Raw genomic sequence first — 10677 nt, forward strand, 5'->3', positions numbered from 1 at the left:
TTACAAACTTTAAAAATTTACCTTTTCCTAAGGTCTGTTTAAAAAAGAATATATATATATGTATAACTAAATTACTTTGCTATATACCTGAAACGAACACAACATTGTAAATCAACTATACTCCAACTAAAAATTATATATATGTGTGTATACACACACACACACATATACATCTTTATTTAGAACAAATATTTGAAGCTAGTGTAACAACTTGAGCAAGACATGAACGATTTTTTTCCCCTCTGTTAACTACTTTTCTCTGTGGTTCAGGGATCTCCTGAGTCGCAGGGGAGCATGTAGGTAGGGGTCCCTTGTGTCATGGGAAATATGCAAAGGATCATCCAGAGAGCCATGGGAACCAGTGGGCACGGGTGCATTTCATGGACTAATTTTTAAAAAAATCTACTGAGGTATAATTTACATGCAAGAATAGTGCATCCATTTTAGGAGTACTGTTGAGTACTGTTTAATGAGTTTTCAAGATATTTGAACATTTACATGACTTTTAATATCTGGTATGTTTCCTAGTGGAGCTAACAGTACCAGTCAGTGGCCTGGCAAGAAATAGATGGCCAGTTACACTGGATAATTTGAGAAGAGGGATTATTTACAAAGGCGTGGGCGTGGTGCAGGGAAGGCACAAGATGGTTCCGTGTAGCAGCGCCAGACAGCTGTTCCCACTCCATTGCGGGGCAGAAAGGGGGAAGTAGCCACCAGAGCCGAGAAGGAGAGGCTCTGGTGCGAGGGAGACGGTAAAGAGGGCGCGCTCTCACAGGAACTGTGACCTTCAGTTGAGAGGCATAGCCCGCCAAACTGTGGCGATCCTGCAGAGCAGTCAAGGAGATGTATGGTTCAGCCACACTCTCCCTTCTCTGATTTCTTGCTAGGGCTCCCCTCGGCATAATTCCACTAGGCATCAGAGGGCCAGGGAACCCCCTGGTTTAGTCCTCCTTACAGCGTACAGTCCTCCTGGGGCGTTCCCAGGACAAGGGTGAAAAAAAGGGTGATCAAAAGATACATGTTATACTGCTTAGTGAGTCTAAAGTAGCAAGACTTCTTGTTTTGAGGGTGGTGAATGTAGAGGAAGGATCATTTCAAGCTCAGCAGTTCCTCAGCCCATGCCATAGGACCCATATTAATTAACCTGATGTGTAATAACATAACCCTAGTGTCTTGATATGACACACCTATATTATCTCAGCCAGGAGCTTGGGCGTGGCTGTGTTTTCTGCTAGGGTCTCACCAGGCTGCAGTCAACGTGTTGGCCAGGGCCAATTCTCTTTTGGAGGCTCCACTGAGGGAAGGATGCACTCCCCTGCTTGCGTGGTTGTTGGCAGCTTTCAGTTCCTTGCAGTTGTGGTACAGAGAACTTGAGAATTTTTGCTGGTTTTGGAGGGAGGGTGCCCTCAGCTCTTGGAGCCCATTCACAGCCCCCTGCCACGTGAGGCATGGCCTCAAGCACTTTTTTTTTTTTTTACCAGAATAATCAACCTGGGAAGTCAAAAAAGTGCAAAGGGGAAGAATAAGAAGTACCAAGGGGTCCCAGAAGTAGCAGATCCCAGAAAAACATCAGCAAGTGTTCTTCTGTAGAAAGTGAGGGCCCATTCTGAGTTGGAAGCCCTATGAGTGGATCCCAGGACAAGTAGAGAACGGCAAAGGCAAGAGCCTTGGAGGGGATCAGGGGGAGGTGGAGAGGAAAGGTCACAAAATTACATAGGCTCAGTGGTGGCAGATTTAAGAGAGGGAATCCCTTTAGAAAGCAGAGGCAGTATTTCTTGGTAGCAGCTGCTGGTGAGGCAGGAAAGAAAGTGAAAGGGGTAAGAGATTCTGGAGTTGATATGGAAAAATAAGAGTCACTGGAATATTATGAGAGAAAAAAAGAGCCATGGGAGGTACCTTACTCTATCATAAAACTTCAGTGACTAAAATAATGTGCTATCAAGGCATGAGTGGATAGCATGCTTGTGGAACAAAACAGGAAATCCAGATATAGACTCTAATGTGTATGGAAATCAGATCAGTGGCAATAATGGGTTTTAAAAATATGGTGTTAGGGAAGTTGAATAGAGAGTGAAAAAAAATAATGAAGTTGGACAATACTTACTCCCTACACCAGGTTAAACATCAAATGAGTCAAATATTGAAATGTAAAAAATGAAGCCATATAAAATATACATATATTGAGGGGAAAAGGTAACTTTTATAGCGTGAAGAAAATTCTTTCAACAACAAAAAAATCAATCCACTTTTTCAAATGTCTGAAAAATTAAACTACCTGAAAGTCAAAAACTTTAGCATGGCAAAAAAAAAAAAAGCCTTATAATTAAAGTCAAATGATAAATGGCAAAGTGGTATCAAAATATAAGACCTGGGAATTCTCTGGCAGTCCGGTGGTTAGTACATACCTGTGCCACAGTGGTCAAGTGATCAGCATTGCTCGAAGGAAATAGGGAAGTGTGATGATGATGTCTCTGCAGGAAGTGTTTACTGGCCTGAGACCACTGATGATTAAAGCTGACTTTCAAAGCGTGAGGCTGTTACTGATTGGTTGGTTTTCAGATATGTATTCAATGAACCAAACTGTCATTGATTGATTAGACAGGTTTTATAACCGGTTCTGGTGGTTACTTATTACCATGACTATCAAACAATCAATCTTTTCCTACCTGTGTGCAGGGACTCAATTCTATAGGGAAATTTTTTGTAACTAATTACTAAGAAAACGTCAATCTTCCTAATTACATTAAGAGCCCATAGGAATTGAGAAGAAAGCCTAACAAACCAATAGAAAAATAAGCAAAAGATGCAAACAGAAAATAAATACAAATGGTCTTGGAACACTGAGGAAAAGAAAACCCCTCCCTTTTGCCTCCTTGCAGCCAAGAAAGCAACATGGGTCACCAGCAGCTCTCCTGGAGCCATTCGAGAAAATTCGGCCAGGGTTCTCGCTCTTGCCAGGTCTGCTCAAACCGTCACGGTCTGATCTGGAAATACGGCCTCAATAGTGCCGCCAGTGTTTCCGCCAGTATGCGAAGGACATTGGCTTCATTAAGTTGGACTAATTGAACTTCCTTAAATGGATCATCCAGCACCTCTACCTTAACAATACTAGCTCTTTGTATATAAAATACAAGTTTTAAAAACTTAAAAAAAAACAACCCCTCAATCTCACTTAAAATAAATGGTTCCTGTATCAACTACTGTCAAGACTGGAGAAAAACACAAACCACCTTCTGTAAAATTAAACTGTCAAAATAACTTTTGACATTTAGAGACAATTTAATGCAGAAGCCACTAAATTTGTTTAATTTTTTAAAATATTATAGCTGATTTATAATGTGGTGTTAAGATTCAGATGTACAGAACAGTAATATATATATATTTAATATGTATATTATATATATACTCTTTTTCAAATTCTTTTTCCATATAGTTTATTATAAAATATTGAGTAGAGTTCCCTGTGCTATATAGTAGGTCCTTGTTGCTTGTCTATTTTATATATAGCAGTGTGTGTGTGTGTGTGTGTGTTAACCGACTCTTTGCGACCCCATGGACTGTAGCCTACCAGGCTCCTCAGTCCATGGAATTTTCCAGGCAAGAGTACTGGAGTGGGTTGCCATTTCCTTCTCCAGGGGATCTTCCCAACCCAGGGATCGAACCCTGGTCTCCTGCACTGCAGGCAGACGTTTTACCATCTAAGCCACCAGGGAAGCCTGATATATTATATATATACTTTTTCAAGTTCTTTTCCCATATAGTTTATTATAGTTCCCTGTACTATATAGTAGGTCCTTGTTGCTTGTCTATTTTATATATAGCAGTGTGTGTGTGTGTTAACCCCAGCCACTAATTTATCCTTCTGCCCAAGAAGCCACTGAATTTGGAATAAATGTTTCAGTATAAAATACATAATGCATGAATTATTTTTTTAAGCCAAAAGAGGCGTGATTGTGTTTCAGCTCCCATGGTAGCTTTTGCTATCATGCAAAATTAAAATGACCACTTCTTTCCAACCAGAGACCTGAGTCTTAGGTAATTAGACCTCTTCTCTACTTTTTGGTGTGTGACCTACTTATCAGCACACACACACAAAAAATCTAAAAATAAATTCATGTAATTTTTAGCTTTATATGTAAAAGCTTTTAATGTAAGTTTTCTAAGCATTTTCCAATAGAATCAAGTACATTTTTTGTTTACAATGTGCTTTTCCAAACAGAATCGTTTTTGAGATCTTGAGATTTTTGAACAGTTTTCAAGTCAGTGAACTTGGAATGCAGTTGCATAAACTATAGCACTTCAAGCTCTTTGTAAGTAGATTCTCTCGCATTAAAAGCAAATTGATTTAGTATTATTTCAGTGCCTCTTGCTAAGATTATTACATAATTCTTGTCATCTAATTTTTTTTTTTCAGTCTAGAATTACTCTGGAGAGTTACTTCATTATGATCTATTTCAATTACTAAAATGCCCTCCTTTAAATCTTATCCTAGTGTTCTATTATTTCTAGGATATCTTCCTAAGAGCTATAGAAATTTAGTGATTGTGTCTGATGGCCTTAATTTTCTGTAGAGGAAATTTCAGAGAGGGGTTCTTGGTATTCCTGTGGGTGAGAATTAGAAAGCTTTTAGGGACTCAGGACAGTGGTGGCTTCAGATGATTGTTGGTCCAAAAGGTGGCACAGAGAAACCTTACTCTCTAATCATCAGTTCTGGTTGAGATGGGGACACTAAAGTATAATCAGAGCAATAGGTACTAAACAACTGGCAGGGCTTTCTACAGGTGCTTGGGAAGGTTCTCCAGTTTACTTCCATACATTCTTAATGAGGTTTTACCTCTCCTGGGCATTTGTGTTTAAGCATCATTTCCCGTACATATTACTCCATCTTGTCAGGATAGCTTTCCAGTTTTTTCCCTTAGAGATTTCAAGATGTTTTTGTCCCAGAACCCATTAAAGGAAAACTCTGTTGTGCTTGTTTTCTCTCCTCTCGTTGCTTATCTCCTGCCTGTTTTCTCAAGCCTGTCATTCCAAACTCTCCTGGGATATAAAAAACACCATTTCCAGGGACTTCCCTGGCAGTCCAGTGGGTGAGGTTCCAAGCAATCCCACACGCCGCCAGGCTGAAGAAACAAAAAACCCCCAACCCCTTTTCCAGACTCCTTCACCAGCAAGCTTCCTATTAAGTTCTATTAAGAGGTACTAGGAGGAAAGGGAAAAGGGGGCATTTCTTTGCTGTTCCTCTCAGTGTCAGCAGTTGATTCCAGCTTCCAAATGCCTTCAACTCCTCTAGAACCTTCAGAGCCCCAGCAGTAGCTGGGAGTTGTTTCTCAAAAATCTGAATTCCAAGTCTGTAGGATCCACTTTCCCACACATCCTGAGCACCTACATTCTAGTAACCAGAATCCTTCCCATGTTTCCCAGCTTTGAGGGTGGTAGCCACTTCTCACAGTGATCATTTTTGGGTTATCTGTGTTCCCTTTTGTTCCAACACCTGTCTAACCATTTTTCTATACTGTATACTCTGTTCAAATACCTATTACAGTTCTCTTCTTCAGTGGACTGCGATCAATAAACCCAGTATAACCTACATCTGTCTAGTATAAACTGACCAGAGAGTGGGATTTTAATCCTGCAGTAAAAAACAGACACCCAAACCTTTTATGGGTTTTAAGAGATGAAGCAGGATACAAACAATGGATAAACTCAATTTATGATCCCCAACTGAGTGAAAACCTGGACTGAACTAGTTTCACAGAGCCTCGGTGCAGCAGCCTGGGGCCACAAAAGCCAAGCTGAAGAGAAATGTACAGCGAAATGTAAAGAGAAGGAAGGGTCCTCGCAGTTGAATTCAGGGTCCATGTCGCTCCAAGTCCTGCCACAAGGCTACATTGAAGGGTTAAAAAAATGAGACAAAATTTAAAGTAATTATTATTTATTAAGATCTTTACACAGGAATCAAGTTATGGGTAAACACAGTAGAGGCTCACCTCCCCATTGCAGTTTGTTTTACACACCTTTATGCAGACCAAATGTATAGAACTTGTATAGGAATTTAAAGAAGCCACAAGATACCTGAGAAACGGTTTCCTCTGAGGCTGAAGTCACTTGTGATCTGGGAGCCGTAACAGGGAAACTCATGGTCAGGGGCCCCTTCTGACACAGAGCTAAAAATATATCCGGTAAGGGAGAGGTGAGTAGTGTTCACGAGTATACAGAAGGCAACTGCACTTTACTGGATGCTATACACGGGCACTTAGAGTACACGAAGTCACTGGAGAAGTGACTCTCCCAATAGTGGGGTTAGATGTAGTGGGACTGGAGGAGAGCCAGGAGAGACACTATCGTTTAAGGTTCTTTGTTGAGTCAGGGCCTGTGCCAGTTGCTCTATTACTTCCCTTAATTCTCCATAGCAACTCTTGGTTACATTGATTCCTGTTTACAAATTAAGACAGATTAAGTAGCTTGCCTAAGGTCATACAGGTAGAGACCAAGTTAAGAAGGACATTATTTTCTTCCCTCCTGCACCCACACGTCCCTTCTTTTGGTGGTCCAAAATTCATGCACAAATTACTACTCCCACAGTTCAGTTCCTTATATGTGAACTAAGGAATCTAAGGGCTATTCAGTTTAAGTATTTATACTCAGGTGCCCTGCATTGGGAACATGGAGTCTTAGCCACTGGACCACCAGATAAGTCCCTCTAGGAGTCTGTTTAAAGCCATTCACAGGTCCTCCAAGTATCGCAGAGTGCAGATTTGGCTCCTGGGATTTAGTTTGCAGACTTCTGTGCTGGGGGACTTTCAGCTGAGGCTTCTGGTATGTTCAACAAGCTTCCTTCCTCTGGTAGGTCCTGAATTCTGTTCTGTCTCATCTGCAGTGTGAGCCTGATGACTCCTCTCTGCTTTTCAAAGGTTTTCACCCTTTTAGCCTCTGCTCTTAACAGTTTCAAAACTGTAGTTATCTTGATGAGAAAGTGTAACTTGTGTTTGATGACGATGACCTTCAAGTCTCTAAAAACTCCAGCTTCATGAGCTGGCCAAGAGTTCTGCCAGTAGAGCAGACCTGTTCACCAGAAGTCCTCATTCTCACTCTGCATTCAGAATAGGCACAAGCTACAAGTGGAAGAAGGGTTGCAAACATCAGTTCACCTCTCAGGTCTCCCCTCTCTAGAATCTTAGCCCCTTAGTCCTCATTGTTTCAGTAGCTTTCTGATGTTTTTAAGTAGAACATTGTATACTTTTATCTGGCTCTTCTCATTGTCTTCAGCAAGACTGCAGGTCTACAGCATTGCTACCTGAAAAGCATAAGCTTTGCTTCTCAGATAATTTAAAAATAGTACATTCAAGCTAAATATATTCATTCACAATGGTATTTGCGAAAACTCAGTTACTTTTCACGTTGAAAACTCTTCCTAAATTATGATTCTTAGAATTTAAAGGAAAAAAGAACTGTCTAGAGTGGTATAGGCTTAGATGCATAAATAGCCTTAATCTTATAATATTTAAGTTTTGAGTAGATGATACATTCAACATGATTGAAAATTCAAAAAGTAGAAAAACATCTAAACTCACTCTTCCACTTCTGTCTCCCAGCCACCCAGTTTCTTTCCCTGCTGGCAATACTGTTTTTCTCTCTTCAGTCAGTTCAATCACTCAGTCCTGTCTGATTCTTTGCAACCCCACGAACCGCAGCACGCCAGGCCTCCCTGTCCATCACCAACTCCCAGAGTCCACCCAAACCCACGTCCATCGAGTCGATGATGCCATCCAACCATCTCATCCTCTGTCGTCCCCTTCTCCTCCTGCCCTCAATCTTTCCCAGCATCAGGGACTTTTCCAATGAGTCAACTCTTCGCATGAGGTGGCCAAAGTATTGGAGTTTCAGCTTCAGCATCAGTCCTTCCAATGAACACCCAGGAATGATCTCCTTTAGGATGGACTGGTTGGCTCTCCTTGCAATCCAAGAGACTCTCAAGAGTTTTCTCCAACACCACAGTTCAAAAGCATCAATTCTTCGGTGCTCAGCTTTCTTCGCAGTCCAACTCTCACATCCATACATGACCACTGGAAAAACCATAGCCTTGACTAGATGGACCTTTTGTTGGCAAAGTAATGTCTCTGCTTTTTAATATGCTGTCATAACTTTCCTTCCAAGGAGTAAGTGTCTTTTAATTTCATGGCTGCAGTCACCATCTGCAGTGATTTTGGAGCCCAGAAAAATAAGTCAGCCACTGTTTCCCCATCTATCTGCCATTCAGTGATGGGATCGAATGCCATGATCTTCGTTTTCTGAATGTTGAGCTTTAAGCCAACTTTTTCACTCTCCTCTTTTACTTTCATCAAGAAGCTCTTTAGTTCCTCTTCACTTTCTGCCATAAGGGTGGCGTCATCTGCATATCTGAGGTTATTGATATTTCTCCCAGCAATCTTGATTCCAGCTTGTGCTTCATCCAGCCCAGCGTTTCTCACGATGTACTCTGCATATAAGTTAAATAAGTAGGGTGACAATATACAGCCTTGACATACTCCTTTTCCAATTTGGAACCAGTCTGTTGTTTCATGTCCATTTCTAACTGTTGCTTCCTGACCTGCATACAGGTTTCTCAATTCTCTTCTTTGGATAAATAGTTGCACACTATTCTACACTTGTATTTTTTGTTTATATCTTATAGTGCTTTTTAATAACAGTAAAGTGGGTTTTTTTTGTTTAACTGCTGTATAGTATTCCATTTTACCATCATTTATTGTCCCTTGATATGCTTAAGGTTGTTTCTAACTTGTTATTATAAACAATACCATAGAAAAATCTTTTGTGCATGCCATTATACATATGTGTGAAAACAGTAAGAAATTACTAGAGGTAAACTGCCAAGGTTACCTCTTCAGGGCTTTAAAATTTTCTATTCATATCAAGCAACATATAAGAGTGCCTATTTCCCTACAGTTTTGCAAAGACTGGAAAAAAAAAACCAAACAAACCTATACACAGATAAAAACAAAACCAAAAAAGCACCTTTATCTTTACTAATGAAGGATAGAAAAACATATGAGCATTGGTATAAGTGATATTATCCATCTTTTCACACATTCAAGAGCCATTTGTATTTTCTTTCCTGAGAACTGTTTCTTGGGAACATAAACTTTTCTAATTTTTCTTTTGAGTTGTTAGTCTTTTTCTTAATGTACTGGCAGACACTTTATAAAAAGAAATTATCTTTTTGTGGTGAACTGTATCTACTTTTTCCCTAGTCTTCCATGTCTTCCAGTTTTCCTTTATGGTAGTTTTTACACATAACTTATTTTCATGTTTTAATTTTTAACTGTGATAAAACATATAGTCCATTTTAATTTTTAATAATTATTTTAATTTTCAGATTTTCAGCCTCTGCACAGTTCTACAACTCCTTGAGAAATTAAACACTCTCATATCCCTTCCACAAAAATGGAAGGAAAAGTATCAATACATTCTAATGACACAAAATATTTACTAGTTTCTCACAAAGATGCATACATGGTAGGAGTATCAGAAAGACTAAGAAGTTAAAATTTGTGTTAAAACCAATTTTAGTCAGGAAGACTTTTCACAGACAAATAAGTGGTTATATATGTAAATCCTAAATACATTATACTATTTTTCTCCCTTTTTGGTCATGGACTATTCCAGGAAGATTTAACTGCATAACTTTTATTTGAGGAATCCCTAAAATGTAAAGCAAAATTGGTCTTAAAAAATATTGGTTTGATGAAAAGATTTTAGTCTACTTTAGAAAAATTTGGTTAGTTTCTAAGTACACTTCATTTCAGTACAATCATTACTCAGGAGACAATCATTTTTGAGAAAGGGCAAACTAAGTTTTAAGTTAGCATCAGGATTCTACCCATAATTAATCAATATTGAAGGAGACGCCATCAGTGTGCAGATTACAGAATTTTGGTTACAAAATTTGGAGGAAAAAAAAATCAATGTCCAAAAGCACTGATAAATTTAAACTACAATTATTAACTCTAGGACATTTTATTATGTCATTACCTTAATAGGATGGTTAACTAGACATCCATCAGAAATGCTGTTAAACCTGTTATTTGCTCAAAGTTGTTCATGCTACTGAAACAAAAGATCTCTAAGTTAAATTTCATAAAACGAAATTGCTGCCTTCCTTTTTAACTTTTAGGGGTAAGATAGGGCTAAACCCAAGTATCATACTTTCTATTTTTGTCCATAAACACAAATAAGTCAGTATGATAACCTAAGGAAATAAACACATGGTTAGTCAGGTTCTACAATATAGGATACTGTGACATAACTTTCCATTTTTTCCTCTGGAAAAGTAGATTAGATAGTATGGTGTGTAAAACTATAAAATCTAAATGTTTCTTGTGTCATTCAGCAAAGAAAGGATGAGGAAGAACACTCCGCCAGACTACACCTGCTACTCCATTCTAGATCCAGCTGTCTGATCATCCCACACTGTTCATCTACCCCCCCCCAGCCTCATCCCAAAACAAGCTCCTCTGTATCAACGGTCTAGTTTTCTTTGTCAACTAAGTACTAATTTTCCAGAAAACCCCGATTTTTCTGATTTAACACTGACCCCAACCCATTTTAAGTCAAAGAAAATATTATAATACTTAATTAAAGCAGAGATGGAAATTAGTGTTATGGAAGATGTATGTCAAG

General features: G+C 39.2%; 1 pseudogene; it reads left to right on the plus strand.

Moving 5' to 3' along the window:
* Positions 1–2892: 2892 nt before the first annotated feature.
* LOC138086477 (small ribosomal subunit protein uS14-like) lies at positions 2893–3062 on the plus strand (annotated as a pseudogene).
* The last annotated feature ends 7615 nt before the right edge of the window (positions 3063–10677 follow it).

This window comes from Capricornis sumatraensis, chromosome 1 (genome assembly GCF_032405125.1).
Source record: "Capricornis sumatraensis isolate serow.1 chromosome 1, serow.2, whole genome shotgun sequence".
Taxonomy (NCBI): Eukaryota; Metazoa; Chordata; class Mammalia; order Artiodactyla; family Bovidae; genus Capricornis; species Capricornis sumatraensis.